Raw genomic sequence first — 25,815 nt, forward strand, 5'->3', positions numbered from 1 at the left:
AGGGATGTGAAGGGGAGACAAAGGAGGAGACTACAATGCTTGATAAGAAATGTACTCATTATCTTGCCCATGTAATTTAAACCCCTCTGTACAGTATTTTCACAAAAAAAAAAAAAAAAGAAATGCAGGCTTGGAGGTTGGAATCAAGTGGTAGAGCACCTGTGATGTACATGCAAACTGAAAGAGAAAGAGAGGAGAGACAGAGACAGAGACAGAGGCAGAGAGACAGATTCATTCAAATATCTGCTCATGTGTAGACACAGTCATCCCAGGCCTGGTCCATCCACAGGCATCACTATATATCTATGCTTTTTCAGGTCTCTTGTTTTTAACATGTTTATCCACCTCTACCTGAAAGGAAAGAAAATTAGCTTAATTCATACACTTTTCCAGTGTAACCAGGGACTCTGTTTGCTCAGAATGTTCTCAAATTTGAAACTCAGCTCCCTCAGCACTCTGATTCCCCTTAGAGAAATTTGGACTCCCAGGGCAGTTGCAATTGTAAGTAACCTGTGCAGGAAATCGGGTCTTTAAAATTTACTGTTTTTTTTTTTTTTTTTTTTTTTTACTGTGAGTAAATAAGTCTGAAATAAGGGACTTTTGGATGATGGCATTATGTTAGAATGGTGATTAGGTGTAGACAGAACACACAAGAAACTGCATTAAAATGGAGGGAAGTTGGGGCAGAAACTACTGACATGGTGCATGGAGACAGTTCTCTCTATTTTCCCAATGAAGATGTGCCCTTGAGCTTCGACCCAGCCAGAGTAAGTAGTGTTCTCAGGAGTTGTACACAGTCACCTAGAGACTGCCAAAGGAGAAACGAGTCCAGGATGCCACCTTCCCCTAAGATCCCTCTGAAGCCCAAGGGCCTCACTTTAAACTTAAGTAAACAAACTAGATAAGTAAGTAGGAAAACATGCAACATATCTGGAAGGTGAGATGATGACCTACTGCAGCATTTGGGACAAAAACACCTTAGTGTTCGGGGACAAATGGGAAAAGTTGTTTAATAAAGTGACATTACTTGAAAGTAGGGGATTGAGGTGTATTCACCAAGCTCAGAAGGTACAGACAGCTTGAGGTCACATTTCAGCTTACTTTTCAACATTTAAAAGTCAGCTCCTTGTCAGCTGTCCTTTCACTAGAAAGAATGCTAGCTGGAGAACACCCCTAGCTATGCTAGGACTATGCCTGGCTATGCTGGACTGAGACCTTTGCTGAGGATATTGGGCACACAGCAGTGTGAACTTCCTGTATGACTCCCTCCCCTTCTGCAGCTCTTCAATTTCACACCTCTCTGCTTTTCCACACCCTAGTGGTGTGGCAGAGTTCTGCACCTCTTTCTCTGGAACAGCTTTGTTCTTAAGCTGTGGACATTAGTTTGGGGGCTTCACACAGTTCCAGAGTTTGTGAAAAATGGTGACTATCCTGTGAGCCACACTCTTCCAGCCCCATCACTTATTCCAGCTGGAGGCTATGGATTCCCCATGTGGCTACCAAGAGGGAAGGGCATTTTCAACCAAGTGTCAACTCTCTAGTCTGCTCAGCCAGCTAAAAGAATCCTGGCCGCAGATTAAGCTAGTACTGGAGCTTTGTGGGGAGCAGAGGGGAAGGACAGGCAGACTAGGACCTTGGCCTCTCTTCAGAGGCAACTGTTATCATCTGGCAATTGAAATTCTGAGGGCAAACTGAAGGTGTTAATTTGTGCAGCTAAGCTGACTCCCCTTCATTGAGAGAGGGCTAGTGCAAAGTTCCTGAGGAGTTGTACACAGTGGAATAGCCAAAGTCATCATTTTCCACTCCACACTTCTGGCACTCTTTAGTTTTCTTGGATGACCAGATAGGTACTCATGGCTTCATTGAATGCCCTGTCCTGGATTGCCTTTTCAATGTCAGCTATATTGTACCCCATGTCGCACAGAACTGTGACACTAATGGAGTCCAGCTTGCTGGGCAGTGGCTCATCAGGAAGCAGGCCAAACCCCACATCTACAGCCAGCCATGGGTTTCTTAGTGACATCCACAGTCAGCAGTTTGGAAAGTAGATTGTGTCTCTTCACAGATAGATAAAAGGGAGCTGTGTACCTGGCCTCAAGGATGTGTAGCCATGTCTGCCATCTTCCTCCCCTCAAATGGGAACTTTCCTGTTGTCCTCACATACAGAAGCATACCTGGGATCTAAATATCCTCTTTATAGACATCATACATTTTGTAAAGGAACATTTCACGAGGTCTGAATATCAAGGCTCCACAAAACCCCTTTAGCAATTGCCCCAGCAACACCCTGATGCTCAGCCCAAAATCACTGACTTTGGCATTGCATTTGCCATCCAACAGGATGTTCCTGGGCTTCAGGTTTCTGTGTGTGATTTCGTTCTTGTGAAGGTAGTGCATAGCACTCACCATCTGCTTGAACAGCCTCCTGGCTTCAAACTTGACTAGGTGGTGGCAGGAGGATTTGCCAGTCAACCCTATCCTGTACTGGCTATTGTTACTACATTTTGTCACAACTCACTTTCAAGGCCTTTTGAGTCAGGGTGGGTGGAGTTCCTGCCTCTTGTCTCTTGAAGGGTTGTTCATTTGCTTTGGAATTTAAATGTCATCAATTTGAAATTATTTACATTGTTTCAAAACCAAACAAATTGATGTTCACATGTTTTTTGGTCATGTGGCGGCTTGAACTCAGAGCCTGGGCACTATCCCTGAGCTCTAATGCTCAACCATTTTGAGCCACAATGCCACTTACAGTTTCCTGGTGGTTAACTGAAGATAACTCTCTCATGGGCTTTCTACTCAGGGTGGCTTTGAACCTAGAACCTCAGATCTCAGTCCCCCAAGGAACTAGGATTACAGGTGTGAGCCACCAGTACCTGGCACAAATAGGATTTTAAAAAGATGCGAAGTTTAACCTTAGGATAAGACCATGAGGTCCGAAGGGCTGAGACCTTACCATAACTGTTGCTGAGTAGTTCAAGTTCTTGTCTGCCATTGCTCTGTAAAGGACTCTCTGTTTATCTGAGTTTGCCCTTGGCAATGTTTTTATTTTGTATTTTATTTCATTTTTAAAAGGTTTCAGTGACATTATTTTCCAAATATGTTTATGGAACAGCCACCATTGTCAATTGCCGGAAGTGGAGAAGTTCCCAAGGTGTTATTTTTAATAAGTCATTACTAACTATTATGATGGAACTCTTAATGGCTCTTGAAGGAAGGTAGAATCTTTCCTAATTAGGTTTTTATTATCTATAAGTAATTGTACAGGATTGGGAATGTGCGTTAGTGGTAGAGTGCTCACCTAGCATGCACAAAGCTCTGGATTTGATTCCTCAGTTCCACATACATAGAAAAGCCAGAAGTGGAGCTGTGGCTCAAGTGGTAGAGTGCCTCAAGCAAAAGAAGCTCAGAGACAGTGCCAAGGCCAAGTTCAAGACCCAGGACTGGCAAAAAAAAACAAAAAAAAAAAGAGACAGGGGTAAATGATGTGAATAGAAATTTCCAAAAAGAAGAAATGCAAATAGGCAAAAATATATGAAAAAATGTCCAGTGTCTATAGCCATGCTGGAAAACTTTTAAAAAATCAAAATGATAGAAAGATAACACATGCTGGCAAGGATGAAGAGAGAACTCCTGTCAGACAGATTGTAAATTGATACAAGCATTATGGCAAACAGTTTGAAGGTCTCTAAATAAATACATGAACTCAAGTACAATTATAATATGTCTATTTCTTGATTATTTATAGCAGCTCGGGTATAGATTCAGTCTAAATGTCTATCAATGGAGAAATTGGTAATGGTCTCTCTTTCACACACATATATACATGCACACACACACACATACACACACACACACAGGAGAATTTTCCAAGCATAACAGTGATAGGAAAGCTATCATTTGGTGACAAATGGAGGCAAAGATTAAGTAAAGTTATCGAGACAAATGGCCCAGGATCGCTCAGATATGTAGAGAATAATGTTGACCATGGACTAGTGCTGACCAGAGGTTGGGAAGGAGGGATGAAAAGGGGGAAGGTGAGGTTTGTTTGATCAGTGTGTGTCACATCCTGTGTACGATTAGTACTTGCTTATAAAAAGCATCAATATTAAGATAGTCATCTTCCATGTCCAGAAGAGAACCATTTCTCTCTGCCTAGATGACACCACTGCAGCCTAGGCCCCTGCCCCTGTCCCTAGCTGGTCTTCCCATTCCCCCTTCCCTGTCCCTCCCAAAATCATCCTTGTAAACACAACCCACAGCATACTATTCTCTGTCTGTTTATGAGTGTGGGTGGGTGCAAGCACAGGCCAATACGTGGGATTGAACTCCATGTTCAAGGTGAGTGCTCTACTCCTTAAGCCACAACTCCACTTCCAAGTTTTCTGGGGTCATGCACTTTCCTACACAGGATAGATTTGAATAATGACCTCGCAGCAGCCAGCCATAGAATACTTTTTTATCTGCATGCATGTTGTGTTTACTATAGCACCATTCACAATAATATAGGGAATCATTCAAGTGTCCATTACTGGACCAATAAAAAGACAGTACATACATATTGTAGTACATTATTCAGCCTAAAAAAATAAACAATAAATCTTCCTGGCTCTGGTGGCTCCTGCCTGTCATCCTAACTATACATGAGATAGGAGGATTGAAGTCAAAGCCAGCCCAGGCAGGAAAGTCCATGAGACTCTTACTTCAAATATCCATCAGAAAACCAGGAATGGAGCTGTGCCTCAAAGAGGTAAAGTGCTAGCCTTGAGCTAAATGATCAGGGACCACTTACTGGCCCTAATTCAAGCACCAAAAAGGAACCAGAAAAAAGAAACCAACACTCAGACACTATGGATGGAACTGGAGGACACTCAGTTTCATGAAGTAATACAGGCAGAGGAACACCAATATCACACATACCCTTTCATATTTGAAGAAATGTGGTTTTAGAGTAGACAGGAGAACTACAGAACATTGTTGAAGCCTCATGGGTCACCCCTCTGCCCACCGCCTACTTTGGTGAAGTGCAGAGCCTCTGCTGCCCAGAGGCTCCTGTGCCTTCTCTGATCCTGTCTCTCTCCACTGAGCCCAGGCTTCCTTGCTGCAGCCACACTGGCATTTGCACTGTACCAGCTGGGGGCCACTGCTATTCCAACTGCCTGGAATGCTTTTCCCAACACCCAGCTGCTCAATCCCCTATCCTTCCCCAAAACCCCCTTGCCAAACAGGTCTCCTCTGATACTTAAAAATAAAACCTTGTGCACATGTGTACACAACACACATCTGCAAACACACAAAAACATAGAGTATTTCCAACACTCATCCTGAATTTTTCTGCCTTAATCTTCCTTTTCATATATACTATGTGGTACTTTTGTAAAGTTTGGGTATTCTCATTCTCCATGCTTGAGTGTAAACTCACGAAGAGAGGTATTTTTATGCTGTTCCTAGCATTCTGTCAGTCTTCAGCATGATGTGTCTCATCCTGTGGGCACTCAGTAAATGTCCATTGAATGAAAGCCTACCTATTCCCTCACACACTTATTCAACAAGTATACTGCCATACATGGTCAAAGCTCTTTCCCACTGTTTTCCCATGACTCCTCTCCACAGCCCCTGTCACCCTTGCCTCGTGGTCTCCCCACCTGTGTTTCCAAGCCCTTTGCCTGAAGTTTCTGCCCCTCAATCTTACATATGGAGATGGTGTGCACACACCAAATAACCTGTTCCTCCTCTGGGAAGCCTTTCCATACCACCTCAACTCCTCACTCGAGTTCTTCCAAGTCTCTCTGCAAGCCATGAACCTGTCCTAGGTAATGGTCTGTGTGACATTGTAGCTAACCTGTGGAATCCTCATCCTCAGGCCAACTTTTCGTCTTCCCTCCAAGTGCTGAGCCAAATGCACTTCAGCTGTTCCACAAAGGTTTAGGAGTGTTCTAGCATGCACATGCATTACACTGTCAATTGAAAAGTCAAAGGAAGACCTGAGTTTTAGAGAGTGAGCTCATCCGGCCCCTTAAGAAAAGACTGGCATGAAATCATAAAATGACTTGCTTCCTGCTTGGCACAAGGCCCTGCCCACAGCCCCAAGGGTCTACACAATGCCTCTCCTCCACATCTCCTTAATGCAACCCAATACTGAAATCCCACCCAGTGCAGCAGTGATTAGGCACCCTCTCTACTGCTCTGGGACTACTAGAAACTAGCCTCAAGACAAACCCACTGACATGAACTGAAGTCTACTCCCTCATTTCAGGACGCCTGAGACAAAGAAAAAGAACTTAGAAACCATGGAAATTCACAGTTCTTCCCTCCCCATCCACCCACTTCACTGAACAATGATCCATGTGGAATTCAGGTGTCCCTAGTTTCCTCCTCTCAGCTCTCCTTCAGCATTAGGGTCAACCCTGTCTATCAGCAAGGTGCCCATTTTTTGTATACTTTTGGCTCTCAGTGCTTCTGTCACAAAAATCCTATCTTATTCTCAGGGAAGAGCTCTGTTCCCTAAATAACCCAGAGATATACCACTGTTTCACTGGGAGCCTCAGTCTTCTCCTGCTGCAAATCTCATCAGTCTGCCCTACATGCTCAGCCTCTTGACTCCAGTGAACATACAGCAGAGGTCCTAGGTGTCCAACTCCTCTCCATCACACACCTGTCACCCAAAGGCAGAATCACCCTCAGGACTTCCTCTGTGTAGAAATCTAATGCCCTGCTGAACAAATATCCCAGTGGTGGAGGTTCATATCTAATCTTACTGAAGTTCTGCTCATGTCTGCATGTACTCATCTCCATCCACATGCTCCTATATTTTCATGCTTTCTTAGGTCTCTTGCTCATTCAAAGGTTTCTCCACCTCTAGTTGATAGGAAGGAAAAGTATTGTATTTCCTACATTTTTTGGTTCAAAAATGGGTTCTGGAGGTTTATAGTGTGGCAATATTTGAAACAGCTTCCTCCACACTATGTGCCCTAGGACAATAATCAGGCCCTACTCTTCTTCCATAAGACCTAGAGGCTTCCCCTGGGAACTGCCAGGGAAAAGGAAACACCATGCCCAAGCCTGGTGCTTTGGGGAAGGGGGTGTCAACTGGAAGCATCTTTGGGGACTCAAAGGGTCTCTCCTAAGAATCTGACATGTCTCAGTGCTCAAACCCTTGTATTATGGAAATGTAATTCTCTGTCCATTTTCCACAGCAGCCCAACCCAACATCCTTTCCTTCCCCCAAACATTTCTAAGTTTTCCCTCATACAAGTATACAAATTCCTTTTGTAATTACAGAGAAACCAACCTGTGCTGTACCAGATTCACAAAGTCTAGGTGCTGGAGGGTCACCTGTATAATCCTAACTACTGCACACGCTGACACTGAGAAGACTGTAGATAAAGCCAGCTTGAGCAGACTCCATGTCCAACTCAGTAGAAAATCAGGACTAGAAGAGTGACTCCACTGGTAGAACATCAGCCAGAAACACACTCACACTCATGAGAGAGAAAGGGAAAGAGGGGGAGAAGGAAAATGGACAGAGAGAAAAACAGAGGGACATGCATACATACCTAAAGACAGAGAGACAAAGAGACAAATTCAGGAGAAAGGATTGAGTGAGAAGAAATGGGATAGGGAGAAGAGAACGATTAGAGGGAGGAGAAAAGGAGAAGAAGAATGGGGGTATAAAAAAGGAGAGATTAAAGACATTAGAGGGGAGGAGGGCCCAAGGAAAGGCCACAGAGGGAAAAGGAGACTGAGAAAGAGAAAAAGAACAAAGTTCAAGCCAGTACACTCCCAAATGCATACACACAACAAACAAAAAGACAAGAAAAAGCATTGAGAAATCATGGAAATTAATAGTACTTCCTTCCCCACCCACCCTATTCACTGAACACTGTTCCATGAGTTCAGCATTCCTTACATTCCTCCTCAGGTCTCTTTCAGCATCAGTATCAACCCTGTCTTAAACCAGTTATGCATCCTTTGCCTATTTGGACCCTTATTGCTTCTCCCACCAGAAACCCATCTCATTCTTTGAGAATAGCATTGCTTCCCAAATACCCCTGAGCATTACCATTGATCTACCAGGAGCCCCAGCCGTTCTCTTACTGCTAATCTCATTAGTCTACTCTGCAGGTTCAGCCGCCTGACCCAGTGTACACATAGAAAAGGCCAGGTTTGCCCAACTCCTCCCGATCACACACTTGGCACCCAAAGGCAGCATCAATCCTCAGCACTGCCTCTGTGTGCAATTCTAATGCCCTGGGTGAACCAATACAAATATTCTAGTGTGCAGGCTCACATCTAATCTTACCGAATTTTGTTCTTGTGGGAAAGCAGTCATCCCAGGCCACCCAACCACGGGTATGGTCCATATACAACCAAAGTCCATCCAGGCTATGTCCTTAAACAGATCCCAGTTTATCTCCATGATTCCTCAGGTCTCCTGTTCCTTGATCACCTATAGCTGAAAGGAAGGGAATATATTTTAATTCATACACTTTGTGATTCCAAAAATGGCCTCTTGATGTTCAGAATGTTCAAATATTTAAACGTGGCTCTGATAGCATTCTTTATTCCCCAAGGAGAAAAATTGGGCTCTGCTATTCTTCCATGAGGCCTAAAGTCTACTGGGAAACAGAAGCACCATGCACAAGCTGGGTGCTCTGGGAAAGGGGGCCTCTCTGGGGACTCATAGAGTCTCCACTAAGAATCTGACACCTCAAAACCAGCTTTACAATGTCAGTGTGTGGGGGGGGTATGATTGGGTGGGGGGCAGGGGGGAGGCTGGGAAGGGAGGTGAAGTGTAAACAAAGGAGGAGGCTGCAATGCTTGGTAAGAAATGTATGCATTATCCTGCCCATGTAATTGTAACCCCTCTGTACAGTATGTTCTCAAATAAAATAAAATAAAATTTAAAAAGAAAAAAGAAAAAAGAATCTGACACCTCTCAGTGTACTTGTACAGTGCACATGTCATCCTTCCCTGTCCATTGACACCAACCCATCACCCCCTTCCTTCCACAAACAATTGTAAGGTGACTCTTACACAGCTGTCCCTCACATAAATACACAAATCCCCTTTCAAAATAGAGAAACCAACCTTTGCCAGACCAGATTAACAAAGCCAATTGCATTCCCTTATGCTGTAGGCTCTTGTCTGTAATCCTACGTATCTCCCAAGGTGACACCTTGAAGACTGCATTTACAGCAAGTCTGGGAAATCTCCATCTTCAAGGAAATAGAGAAATGCAAGCCTGAACTGTAACTCAAGCAGGAGAGAACCAGACATAGCCATGAAAACTGAGAAAGAAAAAAAGAGAAAGACAGAGTGGGAGAAAGGGAAAGAGGGAAAAAAGGGAGAAGTGTACAGAGAGAGAAGGAGTGAGGGGGGTGGAGGGAGAGACAGACAGATTCAAGAGCAGGAAGAGAGTGAGAGGGAATGGTAGAGGGTAGTAATAGAACAGCAAGAAGAGGAACAGGAGAAGTAGAATAGTAGTAGTTATGGGAGGAATGAAAACAAAGGAAGAAAAATGGTGGGCAGGGGCAGGGAGAAGGTGAGAAAAGTGGAGAGAGAACAGAGAAGGCAAAGGAAATAGAGCATAAGAAAAAAAGCACTGAGGTGTAGCAGCACACACTCATAAACACATACACACAACAAACAAAAGGAAAAAATAAAACAATAGCAATTGAGAAATCTTACAAATCAACAGTTAATTCCTTCCCAACCACTTTCTTCACTGAGTGGAAAATGTCTAGTGTGCCCGACCAGCTAAAAGAATCTAGGCCCCAAATGAAGCTGGAACTGGAGCTCTGCAGGGTGTAGAGTGGAAGGACAGGCAGACTGGCACTTCGGGCTCTCAAGAGGTAACTGAAATTTTGAGGACAAGCTGAAGGTGTTATATCCTGCAGAAAAGGTGGCTCTTTTTCATGGAGAGGGCTGGTGGGATTGTCCTCAGGAGGTGTGCATGGTGGACTAGTCAAAGGCATCGTTTTTTATTCCACACTTCTGGTATTCTCCTTTAAGTTTTCTTGGATGAGCAGGTAGGTGCCCATGGCTTCATTGAATGCTCTGTCCTGGAATGTCCTTTCAATACCAGCTAGGGTGTAACCCATGTTGCCCATGACTGTGACAATAATGGGGTCCAGCTTGCTGGGAAGTGGCTCATCAGGAAGCAGGCCAAATCCCACACCTAGAGTCAGCCATCAGTGCTCCATTATCTCCTCAATAGCAGGCCTCAGATTGAAGCCCACAGTCAGCAGTTTAGGAAGGAGATCATGTCCCACTGCAGTTGGTGAAGAGGACCTGTGTACCTGGCCTCTAGGATTTGTTTCCGTATCTGAGTCATTTTATTCCCCTCAAATGGGAACTTTCCCATTGTCATCATATACAAAAGCACGCCTAAGTCCCCAAATGTCCACCTTGTACCCATTAAACATGTTCTGTAGGAACATTTCAGGGGGGTGGAATAGCAAGGCTCCACAAACCCCCTTTAGCAACTTCCTTGTCACCCTGATGCTAATGCCAAAATCACTGACCTTGACATTGCAATTGGTGTCCAACAGGACGTTGTCGGCCTTCAGGTCTAGTGTGCAATTCTGTTCTCATGAATGTAGTGAACATCACTCGTGATCTGCTTGAACAATCTCTTGGCTTCATACTCTAATAGGCAACTGCAAGGGGATTTATTGCCCCACCCCAAGAGATGGACCCGAGTGTCCAGCTCAGTGACAAGGTACACACAGTCTTCATCCTCCATCACCTGGAACAATCGTATGATGTGTGGGTGACATACACTCTTCACAATGGCTACTTCATTTTCTATCTCATGGCTTTTTAGATCGTTCTTTGGGAGAACTTTGACTGCCACTGTGGTGTCTGTGAGGCAGTGATGGGCCAGCTTCACATAGCCACAGCTGCCATAACCGATGATCTCTGTCAAGTTGTATTGTCCAATGACAGTGATCTCCTCCTCCTTTGGGGAGGAACTAAAGTTGTACATTAACATCTTGCCCCTGGGATGGCAAGTGATCAAGCTTAAGAATTACCTAAGATGATCTCAATGAAGTTGACAACTAATAAATCTTAAGAAACGGAAGGTAAACTACTAACAAAGTAAACACAACCCCCAGATGAGTAAATGAATTCCCCAAACCCAAACAACACAACCACCACCCCCCACACCCAACGAAAGCAACCAAGTAGCTCTGAGTTAGTCCAGTGGGTCACCAAGTAAAAGCTCCCAGTGCTGTAACTGAAAAAGCTGGAGAGAAGCTGCCTCATATGTACCCTGCTGGGCATGCCTCACAATGCCCTGTGATTTCAGGGGGAAATGGACCAATCACAAGTCAGGCCATTGACATCAGTGAGGAAGTGAACCAATCAGAGCCCAGTGCACACCCTCTGGCAGTTAGGTACTTGGGCCAGGAAGTCTGTTGCCAACAACACTGGGCACATGGGAGGATGCTCTTACTGCTACCATGACAGCCATGTGGGAACCATGAGGACATTGGCCAGTGGCCCTCATCTTCAGGGTTGGGCATCCTAGGAAGACCCCTGTGAGGACATCACACAGTGGGGTATTGATGAACCCCAGAGAGTGAGACAATCCATGGAGGCACAGTGAGAAGTGAACAAAAGAAGTTTATTTACGGGGCTGGGAAGGTGGCTCAGTGGTAGAGCACTTGCCTTGCATACATGAGGCCCTGGGTTCGATTCCTCAGCACCACATAAGCAAAAAAAAAAAAAAAGAAGAAGACGTTTATTTACACTATTTACACCAGAAAGGTGTCTTGAGACTACCTTGTCCTGGGTTAGATACTGAGAACCAAGAGCAGCCTCAACCACCAAACTTCCAATAGGCAGTCCTGACCCTCCAACCTTTACTGGTTGGTCTGCAAACCACCAATTAGTCGGTCCACAAACCTACAAACCTCAGATCTCCAAAACTCCAAATCTCCAAACCTCCAAAGGAGAAGGCTTTTCCCTTTCTTCCCTTCCTCCCCCACATGCAGACCTCTCCACTGTCCACAGGCCTCTCTAGAGGACGGTCCCAAATGGCCTCCAGAGGAGGCCCCGAATGACCTCCATAGGAGGTCCCAACAGGTCCCTCCAGGAGGCCCTGAGTGACCTCAGGAGGATGTTCCAAATGTCCCCTCAAGAAATCCCTGAAGGGCTGGGAAGGTGGCTCAGTGGTAGAGTGCTTGCCTTGCATGCATGAGGCCCTGGGTTCGATTCTTCAGCACCACATGCACAAAAAGAAAAAAGCCAGAAGTGGCACTGTGGCTCAAGTGGTAGAGTGCTAGCCTTGAGCTGAAGAGCTGAGGGACAGCGCCCAGGCCCAGATTTCAGGCCCACACAGGGCTACAAAAAAAAAAAGTCCCTGAATAGCTCCTTGAGAAGCCCCAAAGGACCTCTCAAAGAGGTCCCAAGTGGCCCCTCGAGAAGCCCCAAATGGCCTCTCAAGGCTTGCCCTGTCCTCCACAAGCCTGCCCTGCCCTACTGCAGCAGGCTTTCCCCTCCTGCCATCTCTCTCCCTCCACTCCCACTCCTCTCCTTCCTCCACACTCAGTTCCTGTCTCAGGACTCCTGGTCTTTCCCTTCTCTCCTCTCTTCAGGACACCTGGTCTCCTCTGGACTCCTCTCTCCACAGGAGTCCAGGTGTCCTCCGGACTCTTCCCTTCTCCCTCCCAATGTGTTTTCCTCCTAACGTCCCCCCTGGCCGTGGAGCATGCAGCCTATATACACCCAGATAGGCTGCACCCCTGTCCCACTGTCAGGTTTCAAACTGACATTAATGCTCATCCCCCAAGCTGTCCAAGTCCAATCCCAACAGGCAGCTCACTATGTGCATGTCTCCAGGAGCATGCCCCTCCCCCTTTTGGTGGCATGCTCCGCCCCTTTCAGTGGCATGTCCCAGCCATGGCATGCCCCTCCAGTGCCCCTTGGGGTGGTGACATCAGTCTCTCAATGCCCTGCTCTATCCAGTGGCCAGGTCTGTGGAGTTGTGAGGCTTGAATCTTGATGCCGCTCCCCTTCCAGCAGGCTGGACCATGGGACAACACTATTGGGCCCCGCTGATTTTCGGGGCACCACAGGTTATTACAGAGACTATCCTTGTACAGAAATTATAACACTGTCCTTTTCACATAGCATGGTCTACATCTAATTGCAAGGGAGCCTGAGATATGGAGACTTTGTAACGATTCAACTCAAAAATGTCTTTCCACTTGAGAAGAGAGACCGGAAATCCAAGATGAAGTCATAGTTTTGTCCACATCTGCCATTCTCATTTCTGATTCCAGTTTGAATGGGTTCCTGTGCTGCTTTGTACCTCTTTTTTACTGTTTTTGATTCACTTAATCACTTTTTTCCATCTTTATTTATCCCTCACAGGTTAGAAATAAAGTATCTTGCTTTTATATTTTTTAGTACCATTGTCTCGGATTTTAATATATCTATAATTGTGCTAATAAAAACCATACACGAAATATGTCTTATCTCAGAGGCAGACTCCTATTTTATGGACCTGAAGTTTATTCCATTTGAGAGGTCTTTTATTCTTTATTTCATTTATTTATTCATTTATTTTTGGCCATGGAGCTTGAACTCTGGACGGACCTGGGTGCTGTCCCTCAGTTCTTCAGCTAAAGCCTAACACTCTACCACTTGAGCCACAGTGCCACTTCTGGTTTTCTGGTGGTTTATTGGAGATAACAGTATCATGGTCTTTCCTACCTGGGCAGGCTTTTAACTGCTATCCACACATCGAAGCCTCTTTAGCTAGGATTTTACGCATGAACCACCACTACCCAGCAACTTGAGAGTTCTTTTTAAGGGAAAATAATTAATGATTTGTCAGGCACTGGTGGCTCCCACCTGTAATTCTAGCTACTCAGGAGGCTGAGACCTGAGGATCTCGGTTTGAATCCAGCCTGGGCAGAAAAGTCCTTGAGACTTTTGAAAATGACAAGATAACCTCAAGTGTCCCTATGCCTCAAAGTGGATGAGAGCTAGCCTTAAGCAAAAAAATCTCAGGGACAGCACCCAGCCCCTATGTTCCAGTCCCAGGACTGGCAACAACAGCAGCATTAAAAAGGAGCTGGGTGTAATAAAGCCTTATTCATAAACACAGAATGCAGAAGGTAGAGGCAGGAGGTTCAGAGATTGAGGCCATCTTGGCCTTTATAGTGAGTTACACTTCAACCTGGACTACATAGCAAGACTTAGTTCTACAAAAAAAACCCTCTTCCCCCTAAAACATGCAGGAAGTTCACTTACAGATGAATCTCAGAGAGCTGTTCCTCCATAACCCTATTTCATTTTGTCAAATATTGTCACCTACTACTTCATTCTTTCTTTTTCAAAAAGTCTCCATAAGTAGTTGCTGACAGTTATCATTGTTGGGTCATACATGACGGTTATTTAGACATCCCAACATATACTTTTTCCCTATTCTTGATTCTTTGAATTCTGTCCCCCCTTCCTTTCCTCTGTTTACCCTTCCTTTTCTTTACTAGTTCCTCCTTTTCTCTTCATTTGCTTGTTGCACTAATTCCTCCCTTTTGTCTGTCCCTTCCTTCCTTCCTGAGATAGAATTGGGTGATATAGGGCAAACTATTCTGGAATTTATGTTCTCGCTGCCTCAGTGTTCTGACTGGCAGTACTACAGGAGTACACTGGCATGACTGGAAAATTCCAAATGGAAGATAATACTGGACCATTATCTTTTTTACATAAAGTTCTCCCTAGATTCCCTAGACTCTTCACACACATGAGGCTGTTTCATGTCTTATATGTCTCTTAGGCTCTTTTCTGAATTTCCTTTTTTGTTTCCTGTCCCATTCAGTGGCCCTTAGCCGTGGGGTGGCTCCAACCAATGCCAGGCATACCCAACCCTCCCTGAGACCAAGTATCTTGGGCACAGGCACATTCAGGCACTGAATATGACAGAGCATAGATGAAGTGTACATTGTCCCTTCCTTTCAGGACCCATGAGCCTATTAGCTGAGCAGATCCCCTTAAGGGAACACACTCTGAAAGGAAGTTCCAGGTCAAAACCATACCAATCTCGACAATCCCTTGCAATCTCACATTTTTCAGATATGGCCATGTCTAGTTATTTCTAGTGAATAGAACATGGTAGAAATGAGAGATATCATTGTTCAGATTGCAATATAAATAGCCGTTGTTCTCACAGTAGGATCTCTTTCTCTTGCTCTCTCTTGCTCTCTCCTTCTCTCTCTCATTCTCCTATACTCTTTGCCCTGGGTGAAACAAATGCATGTGTGAGCAGTCTACGGAGAAGGCTCCATGACAAGGAGCTGCAGCTCCAGATGACAGCTGGAAGACATGAGTGGGAAGCATTCAAGCCTAGAAGTGACTCTGACTCAAGTCCAGGTTTTGAATCTACCTCTTTTGGTTTCTGAATAATAATCAGCTTGGCACAACTTTCCCAATGAGAAAATAATACCCAAAGGTGGCAGGTGGCCATTCCTACAGACTATGCAGAAACCATGTCCTGAATGGCAAAAAGTAGACTTTTTTCCAAGTCTTTGATGCCTTGGCAGACAGTCTCCTCCAGCGAAGTCTCTCATTCCTATCATGCAACAGAACCAGGCTGTTGCATCTTTCCACTGCAGATGAGTGCCCTGCAGTGATTTAAACAATGGCCAGAAAGAGGATGAGACCACCTTGGTAAAATGCATCCAGCTGTAACAAGGATGTTACATTCTGAAGTCTCTTTACTGTACGTAGGACCAGAGACTGTGGTTCCAAATAGCATGCCCTTTGGCTTTGTGAGACAGAAATCTTGACTTCCATCCAAAAAGATGGGCAAAGGAAAAGAAGGTCCTTGGCTAGGTTTCTCATGACAGAGCAGTTTGATACCAGATGTGGCCAAGAGTCACAGGTACTATATCTCTGCAGAAACCTGTCCCCAAAGAAGAGTGATGGATGGAAGTCAGCTCAGAGAGAATGAGTGAGTTTCAAAGTAGTGCTGAGTAGCATCTGGGGATGGCCCCTGGCTTCTGGCTTGATTAACCATCTCTGCTAAGTGTGTCTGAAGATGTATAAGCACAGGCTTTCTAAACCATAGAAATAAATGATACACACAAACAAAAACTCCCACAGAGCAGGTTATAGGTCAACCTTGTCCATTCCAAGTCAATTGACCTGATTCAACACTTCAAGTATTTCAGTATTTATATAAAAGTGCCTATGTGCCAAGTGCTGGTAGCTCATGTCTGTAATCCTAGCCACTCAGGAGGCTGAGGATGGTGGTTTAAAGTCAGTCTGGATAGGAAAGGCTGTGACAGACTTTTCTCCAAAAATCACTCAGAAAGCTAGAAGTGTCATGGCTGCTCAAACAGTAGAGTGCTCGCCTTGAGCTGAAGAGCTGAGGGACAGCTCCCAGGCCCAGAGTTCAAGTACTATGACTGAGAAAAAAAAGAAGTGCCTATGAATCAATTCTTACATGTTGTTTTTCCCATATAGAAAATCTGTAAGAAGCCGGGTACTGGTGACTCACACCTATCCTAGCTACTCAGGAGGCTGAGATCTGAGGATCGAGTTTCAAAGCCAGCCCGGGAAGGAAAGTTCATGAAACTCATCTCCAATAAACCACCAGAAAACCAGAAGTGGACCTGTAGCTCAAGTGGTAGAACACTAGCCTTGAGCTGAAGAGCTGAGGGACAGTGCTCAGGCCCAGAGTTCAAGCCCCATGACCACCAGAAAAAAGAAAAGAAAAGAAAAGAAAATCTGTAAGAACACATCAGTAATGTTTTTTGAATGCAAAAAATGATACCTGTTGTTGCAGAGAATAATTACACGTTTGAATTCTCCAAATCTTGGTTTTCTATTATGTAAGGATCATCCAAATCTATCTTCACCAGTTCATTTTATTCTTAAGAATCATCCTAAGAATTGTGTTTTATTTATTATTATTCAAACACACACACACACACACACACACACACACACACACACACACACACACACACAGGACTGCAGCTTAAAATTACAAGTCAGGCATTTAAGTGTGGAATCTAGAATTGGAACCCAGCTCCAACCACACTCATGTCCACTACTTGATGAAGAGGAATGCAAGCAAGCAATTACTTGATGATGTTTTTGTTTAATTTTGCTGTACCACTTGAATAACAGCTCCACTTCTGGCCTTTTGGTGATCAATTGTCAATAATAGTCTTAATGATCTTTCCTACCTTGGTTCACTTCCAACTGTGATCTTCAGATCTCAGCTTCTTGAGAAGATCTGCTTTAGGTGCTTTGCTTTCCCTGAAAGCCAATATAAATTTATAGCTATAAAAGAGGATGGGGGCGGGGGAGGGAGGAGGTATCTGATTTGTTAGCCAAGCTCCAAGAGCCAAGTATCACTTTTTTCACCCATCTAGACTTAGAAAAATATGTATATCTAGATATAAACATTTTTACAGACATGACTAGAGAACATGATTTAAAGATGGAACTATAGGGATAAAAGGGAGGGAGAATGATAGGGTATAAATAAGATTAAAATACATTTTGACTAGGTAAGAAAATGGTATAAGGAGACACATTTAAAGCTACTGAATGTGGTGGTAGAGGGATATGGAAACTCAGGATCCAGCAGGCACTGTTCCTTAGCTATTCTGCTCAAAGATATTGTTCTATCCCTTGATCCACAGCTCCACTTCTGGCTTCTTGATAATTAATTGGAGATAAGTGTCTCACAAAATTTTCTGTCCCAGTTGGCTTTTAATCAAGATCCTTGGATTTCAGCCTTCTGAGTATCTAGGGTTGCAGATATGAACCACCAATGCCTGCCTACATTTGTTTCAAGGATGGAACAAAAGAAAGTGATGGAGGAGTGAGTTTATGCAGTGTATGCATGTATGGAAATATCCTGAGATCTTTCTTTAGACAACTAATTACATGATAAGAATTGTCTTTAAAAAGAGTTTGTTCTGGGTGCCAGTAACACACTCCTATAATCCTAGCTACTCAAGAGGCTGAGATCTGAAGATCACACTTTGAAGTGAACACAGTCAGGAAAGACCATTAAGCCTCGTATGGCCAATTAATCACCAAAAGGCCAGATGTGGCAAGTGGTACAGTGCTCGCTTTAAGTAACAATTAAAACAACAATGTCAAAAAAGCCACGCTCAGACACAGCTCCCAGGCCTGGAATTCAGGCTCAAATATATTTACTGATGAGTTTATAAGCTAAATTTAGCTTCCACGTAGAAGGGGAAACAGGCATTGACTTCATTTAATATTTTTTTAATGTAATTTTTTGAATGTAACTTAAATCTCATTTTTGGTGACATTAAATGCCAGCTCACCAGGAGTTCCCCACCTCCCCAACACACACACACACACACACACACACACACACACACACACACACACACACACACACAGGACTAGAAACTGACCAAGGTAAGAATCGCTTCCTGCATTTCTAGTGAAAAAGACAATTGAATGATGCTCATTTGTAGTTGGATAGTCTTATTTTTGTCGGTGGTGGGGCTTGAACTCTGGGCCTGGGTACTATCTCTCAGCTCTTCAGCTCAAGGTGAGCTGAAGCACTCTACCACTTGAGCCACAGCATCACTTCCAGTGATGCTCATTTTTATTTTAGTCTTAGCATTCAAGATATCCAGTTTTCCCCCAAGACTGATTTTATGGAGCTCATCCAGAGCTGAAGTTCATGAACTTTAGTGAGCTGCTGAATGAAACAAAGATTGATACACAGAGCATTCTCCTAAGTGGTCATAGAAGGCCAGATAATGACTGTATCCCGTGATCATGTTCACACAGTCAGTGATGGAGATGACTCATACATGTCAGTGTTCATAAGGTTTGAAAACATATTTTATGTACCTCAAGAAAGAAAACATCATGAGTGAGTGAGAGATCTGGGTCTGAATCACACAGTAGCCATACTCTGGGCCCTGGCTCTCCCTCTACATATAGCTGTCACCCCAGCACTATGGAAGATTGCCAAACAACAGCAGGTAAGCTGAGCAAGTAAGTCTGCTTCAAAATGGAAAAGACCATCTGACCTGTGGTTGGAATTGGCATATTTGTAGAATATTCTGCAATATCCTTATGCCTAAATTCAACTCAACCTAAAACATGGGAGGTGCAGAAAGACTCCAAGGTAAGCCTCTTGATAGATCTCAAGGAGTGGGAGAAGAGAGCAGGAAGGGCCAAGGCATAGCTCCCAGTTATCTTCTCACTCTCTCTGTTCCTTATGCTCCATTCCCCAAGCAACCACAGGAGCCACAACTCAGGACAAAAATGAGAAAAATGTATCTCTCTGGTCACAGGAGTTGGGGTCCCAAGATTGACTGACTGATTTTGTTCTCTGTTCTCCTGAAGGTTCACCCTGGATTCGAACACTTTTAGCAAATGTATGACAGAATGGAAGCACGAATGGATGCAGAAGATTTCACACATCATAGAGACAGGGGATCATCCTGACACTAGAGCCCCCTTCTGTCACCTCAACAAATGAAGGCCTTGATTCCAAGGCCTTTGGAACCCTGGTTTCTTCAATACAATTAATATTGTACTTAGCATGCAGAAACATGGCTTGTGTTTTCATGGGTCCCACAGTTGTTTTGAAAAGTAAGAGAATGCTTTCTCAACCTTTTAAAACATTTTGCTAAAAAGAAATGAAACCCTAGAGATTTGAAACAAATGACCATGTATGGCAACTTCTAAGTGTCAATATTCCTTACAACCCACAGTGGAAAATTGCCCAGTAACGTATACATTACAGTTCTGACCCTGTAATTAATTACCTTTATTGCAAGTGAAAAACAAGATTTAAAGCTACATTTCTGATCCAATTATTAACTGCCTGCTTTGCAAGTGCAAAAAATGTTTAAAAAATGCTCACAGGGTATGAGAGAGCAAACTATGATTGACTAAGATAGATAAAAGGTAGGTTGTATTACAAAGCTATCATTTAAAGTAAGTTGGCAATGTCATCTAAAGCATCCACCCCTCAAGGATGGACAGAAACACATGCTCCCATAAACCAGTTTGGTCAAAGAAAGTAATAGGGACATTCAATGTTTCTGACCTTGCATTCTGCAGATGATGCAGCTGAAGCACCAGTAGGAAAGGGGACAGGTCCCCTGTGGACAAAATCCAGGTGGTGGTGGCCATGCAATGATAATGGTCCCTTGGCATTCTGGTGTCAACTCTGCTCAAAACCAGATGTCCTGAGCTCCTGTGAAAAGATAGAGAAAATGAGGTTGTTGATGCAAGTTTCACAGGAAGTGCTAAAGACTCATGTGAGCGAAAATGACATCCTTTTTCTACTCCTAGGCTTCTCTGAATTATCAGTATGCCATTGTACACTGTGAATCTCTTAGTGGACATCTATTGTATACAAGGCAGGACTTCATCCCCACTGTCAACTCCTTTCTCCAAATCTCCATCTTTTCTTGTATCAACAGGAGGAACAGACCTCCTCTTACCATGGCTTCCAGTCCCTGGTGGGGAGGGGGATCAAGAGGAGGGGCACTTCCTGGCAATGAGGGTGTCCCCTTGATGGCACTGCAACAAGGCACATATAGACCAGGAAGACGGAGGTCCACAGGCAAAGAGACATCACTGTAGCAGATGCAGTGCCAGTTCGGGAAAGGTGGCAATGAATATGGCTCCAGCTCCATGACCACCAGAGATCCTGGCAGAACTGACCAACCCTGGGGCCATACTGGGGGTAGCAAGGAGGTCTCTGAGACAGCCCCCCCTTCATTCTCCCTGGGGCTCTAGGGCGCCTTAGTCCATGTCTATATAGCTCTGCAAGTGCGTTCCCAATCCCCTCACCCAGCTTCAGGTCCTTTCACACACACTTACAGTACCTTGACCTGCACTTCCGGTCCTGTGTGTGTGTGTGTGTGTGTGTGTGTGTGTGTGTCTTCATGCCTGTGCACACGTGTGTGCATACACGCATGTGTGTGAAGTGGCCCACTTACTTTGAACTAGCCCGAGCCCAGGAGGGCATCACACACATGCCGCAGTCACACGACTATGAGGATGGAGATGCATGCAGTCAGGCTGAAGATACCCTAGGATTCACATCACAGCAACAGGTGCAGCACCAGTTGGGGGAAGAAAGCAATGAACATGGCCTGGGTCCTAAGACTACTGGTGGATGCACTGGATTCAAGAAGCCTCGGGGTGGACCCCGGAGACAATGCAGGGCAGATTCCTGAATTCCCGCTTCTTTTTTGGGTGGCCACTGTGGTGACACTCACATCCAGGTAGGTGTGCATGTGTGCGCATCTGTGCATGCATGTCCCTCACCAGCGAGCATGATTATGTGCAATGCATGTGCATTCTCTTACCCTATGCACATGCACATGCCCTTCTCTCACACTTCCGGGCTGGGCTTCTAAATTTCCTGAGAAGCTGGAGGATTAACAAAAGGGATGGGAATGTCGCTTAGTGGTACAGTGCCTGTCTAGCATATGCATGAAACCCTGGGTTCGATTCCTAAGTACCGCATAAACAGCAAAAAACTAGAAGTCGCTCAAGTGTTAGAGCTCTGGCCTTGAGCACAGCAAGGCTCAATGACAGTGCCCAGGCCCTGAGTTCAACCTCAGGACTGGCAAAATAAAAAAAAAAAAAAGAACAAAGCTCACTCGTAAACGGAATACAAAATCTATTTTATAGATAGTGCTCCAACCGAGCAGGGTGCCGTGCTACATCCTCCACTGGATGCTTTCAAGTAGAAACTGGGAAAGTCTCACCTCAGGTCTGGATTCCAGCGGTCATGGGTCCTCCAGCCTCTCAGGAGATATAGAAGCCCAGCCGGGAAGTGTGAAGAAGGGGCATGCATGGTCACAAACTGTGACAGTACAAACGTGCAATGGGCATAAGCACGAATGCTGGTGAGGGACACGCATGGGCACACACATGCACACAGTCCTGGATGAGTCTGGAAGCACACCACCGTAGCGGCCACCCAAGAAGGAAGCAGGAGGCTTGGAGTCTGTCTGCCCTGCATCCTCTCCCGGCTCCGGCCTGAGGCTACTTGGCTCCACTGCATCCACTGTGTCCACCGACAGTCTCAGGACCCAGGCCGTGTTTGCTGCCATCCTCCTGCAGCTGGTGCTGCACCTGCCGCTGGCACAAGAAACCCAGAAATCTCTATGCCCTAGCTGTGTGGATCTCCATCCTCCTAGTCCCTGTCGGTGTGTGACCATGCATGCATATGATGCCCACCTGGAGTACGGCTGGTTTGAAGTAAGTGGGCCACTTCACCTCACCCCTTCTTCAGCTAAGGGTTAGCTCTCTACCACTTGAGCCACAGTACCACTTCTGGTTTTCTGGTGGTTTATTGGAGATAAGAATCTAATGGATTGGGTTGGGGGGCAGGGAGAGGCTGGGAAGGGATGTGAAGGGTAAACAAAGGAGGAGGCTGCAATGCTTGATAAGAAATGTACTCATTGTCTTGCCCATGTAATTGTAACCCCTCTGTACAGTATGTTCACACACACACACAAAAGGATCTAATGGAATGGTCTGGGAAGGTGGCTCAGTGGTAGAGCACTAGCCTTAAGCTGAACAGCTGAGGGACAGCGCCCAGGCCCAGAGTTCAGGCCCAACAACCGGACCCAAAAACAAAAACAAAAAAAAGATAGAAGAAGAAGAATCTAATGGACTTTCCTGCCTGGACACTGTTTTTTTTGTTTTTGTTTTTGTTTTTGTTTTTGTTTTCCAGTCATGGGGCCTAAACTCTGGGCCTGGGCACTGTCTCTCAGCTCTTCAGCTCAAGGCTAGCAATCTACCACTTGAGCCACAGCACCACATCCGGCTTTTTTTCTTTTTGCTTATGGTGCTGAGGTATTGAACCCAGGTCCTCATGCATGCAAGGTAAGCGCTCTACCACTTAGCCACCTTCCCAACCCCCTGCCTGGACATTCTTTCAATTGCTATCCTCAAATCTCAGCCTCTTGAGTAGCTAGGATTGGAGGCATGTGCCACCACTGCTGAGCTATCTCAAAGATCTTTTAAAGGGAAAAGAATTAATAATGCATTAGGCATTGGTGGCTTCCACCTGTAATTCTAGCTACTCCGTAGGATGAGATTTGAGGATCCCTACTTAAATCCATCCTAGGCAGCAAAGTCCATGAGCTTCTTCTCAACAATTAATCACCAGAAAACTGCAAATGGCCCTGTGCCTCAAAGTGGGAAAGAGCTAGCCTTAAGCAAAAAACCTCAGGGATAGTGCCCAGGTCCTGTGTTCCAGTCCCAGGACTGGCAAGAACAGCAGCATTAAAAATGAAGTTGGTGTAATAAAGCCATACTCACAAACACAGAATGCAGAAGGCAGAGACAGGAGGTTTAGGGATGGAGGACAGGTTGGCCTGTATAGTGAGTTCCAGTCCAACCTGGGCTACGTAGCAAGACTTAGTTCCAAATCTATTCTCCTCTTACCCCATAAAAACCCAGTAAGTTCACTCACAGAAGAATCTCAGAGAGCTGTTCCTCCATAACGCTATTTCATTTGGTCAAATATTGTCACATGCTACTTTATTCTTTCTTTTTTTAAAAACTCTCCATAAGTAGTTACTGACATTTATCATTGTTGGGTCATACATGAGGGTTATTAAGCCTTCCCAACATATACTTTTTCCCTATTGTTGGTTCTTTTTATTCTCTCCCTCCTTTCTTTCCTCTGTTTACCCCTACCTTTTCTTTACTAGTTCCTGATTTTCTCTTTTCATTTTCTTGTTGCACTTTTCCTCCCTTTTGTCTGTTCCTCCCTTCCTTTCTGAGATAGAATTGGGTGATGTAGCCCAAGATGTACTGAAATTTATAATTTTCCTCCCTCAGTATTGTGACTGGTAGTCCTACAGGAGTATGCTATCATGACTGGCAAATTCCCAGTGGGAGAGAATACTGGCCCATTATCTTTTTGCATAAAGTTCTCCCTAGATTCCCTAGGCTGTTCACACACATTAGGTTGTTTCATGTCTTATATGTCTCAGGCTCTTTTCTGAATTTCCTTTTTTGTTTCCTGTCCCATTCAGTGGCCCTTAGTCTTGGGATGGTTCCAACTAGTGCCAGGCACACCCAATCCTCTCTGAGACCATGAATCTTGGGCACAGACTCATTCAGGCACTGGATACGGCAAGAGCATAGATGAGGTGTAGATTGTCCCTTCATTTCATGACCAATGAGCATTAGCTGAGCAGGACCCCTTAGTCCCAGTTTCAAAACTATACCTGTCCTGACAATCGCCTGCAATCTCTCATTTTTCAGATGTGGCCACATCTAGTTATTGGTTCTAGTGAATAGAACGTGGAAGAAATGAGATGAGAGATATCACTTCTCAGATTGCAATATAAATGGCTGTTACCCTCACAGTGGGATATTTCTCTTGCTCTCTTGCTCTCTCTCATTCTCTTTCATCCTTTGCTCTGGCCAAAACAACTCCATGTGTGAGGAGTCTATGGAGAAGGCCCCATGACAAGGAGTGGGAAGTAGTCACGTCTGGAAGTTACTCTGATTTACATCCAGGTTTTGAATCTATCTCTTTTGGTTTCTGAATAAAAATAGACAACTAATGAGTTGGGCACAACTTCCCAAATGAGAAAATGATATCCAAAAGTGGCAAATGGCCATTCCTACGGACTAAGAAGAAACAAATCCTGACTGGCAAAAAGTAGATTGTTCTAAGTTTCTGATGGCTTAACAGACAAGTCTTCTCCATCAAAGTCTCTCATTCCTATCATGCAACAGAACCTGGCTGCATTATGCTCCCACTGCAGACCAGTGCCCTGCAGTGATTGAAACAATGGCCATAAAGAGGATGCGACCACGTTGGTAAAATGTATCCAACAGTAACAAAGTCACCTAGAGGAGATGTTACATTCTAAACATTACTGCACAGAGAAGCAGACATTGTGGTTCCAAAGCATGCCCTTTTGCTTTGTGCAATACAAATCTTAACTTCCGTTTAGAAAGATGGGGCAAAGAAAAGGAGGTCTTTCTCTAGGCTTTTCATGATGGAGCACTTTGTATCAGATGAGGCCACAGTGTCACAGGTACTGTATCTCTACAGAGACCTGTCCCCAAAGAAGAGTGATGGATGTAAGTCACCTCTGAGAGAATGAGTTTCAAAGTATCGCTGACTAACATCTGGGGATGGCCCTGGCTAGATTATCCATCTCTGATAAGTGTGTCTCTGATAAGTATCTGGAGATACTTAAGTCTGGAGATGTCTAAGCACAGGCTTTCTAAATCAAAGAGATAAATGATATACACAAATAAAAACTCCCACAGAGCAGGCAATTTATAAACCTTTTCCATTCCAAGTCAACTGACCTGATTCAATAGTTCAAGTACTTCAGCGTTTATAAATGTGCGTATGAGCTGGACACTGGTGGCTCAAGACTTTAATCCTAGCTATTCAGGAGGCTGAGATCTGTGGATCAAGGTTTAAAGCCAGTCCTAGGAGCAAAGTCCGGGGACTCTTATTTCCAATAAATCACTTAGAAAACAGGAAGCATCACTTTGGCTCACATGGTAGAGTGCTCTCCTTGAGTTGAAGAGCTGAGGGACAGAGCCCAGGCCCAAAGTTCAAGCCTCATGACCAACCAAAAAAAAAAGTGCCTTGCATGTTGTTTTTCCCATATTGAAAATACGTAAGAACACATTAGTAATACTTTTTGAATGCCAAAAATGTTACCTGTTGTTGCAGAGAATAATTACACAGCATGTTTGAAGTCTCCAAATCTTGGTTTCCTATTGTGTAAAGATCACCGAAATCTATCTACACCATTTTATTTTATTCTTAATAAT

Source organism: Dipodomys spectabilis, unplaced genomic scaffold (assembly GCF_019054845.1).
Source record: "Dipodomys spectabilis isolate Male_0828 unplaced genomic scaffold, ASM1905484v1 ptg000364l, whole genome shotgun sequence".
NCBI lineage: Eukaryota > Metazoa > Chordata > Mammalia > Rodentia > Heteromyidae > Dipodomys > Dipodomys spectabilis.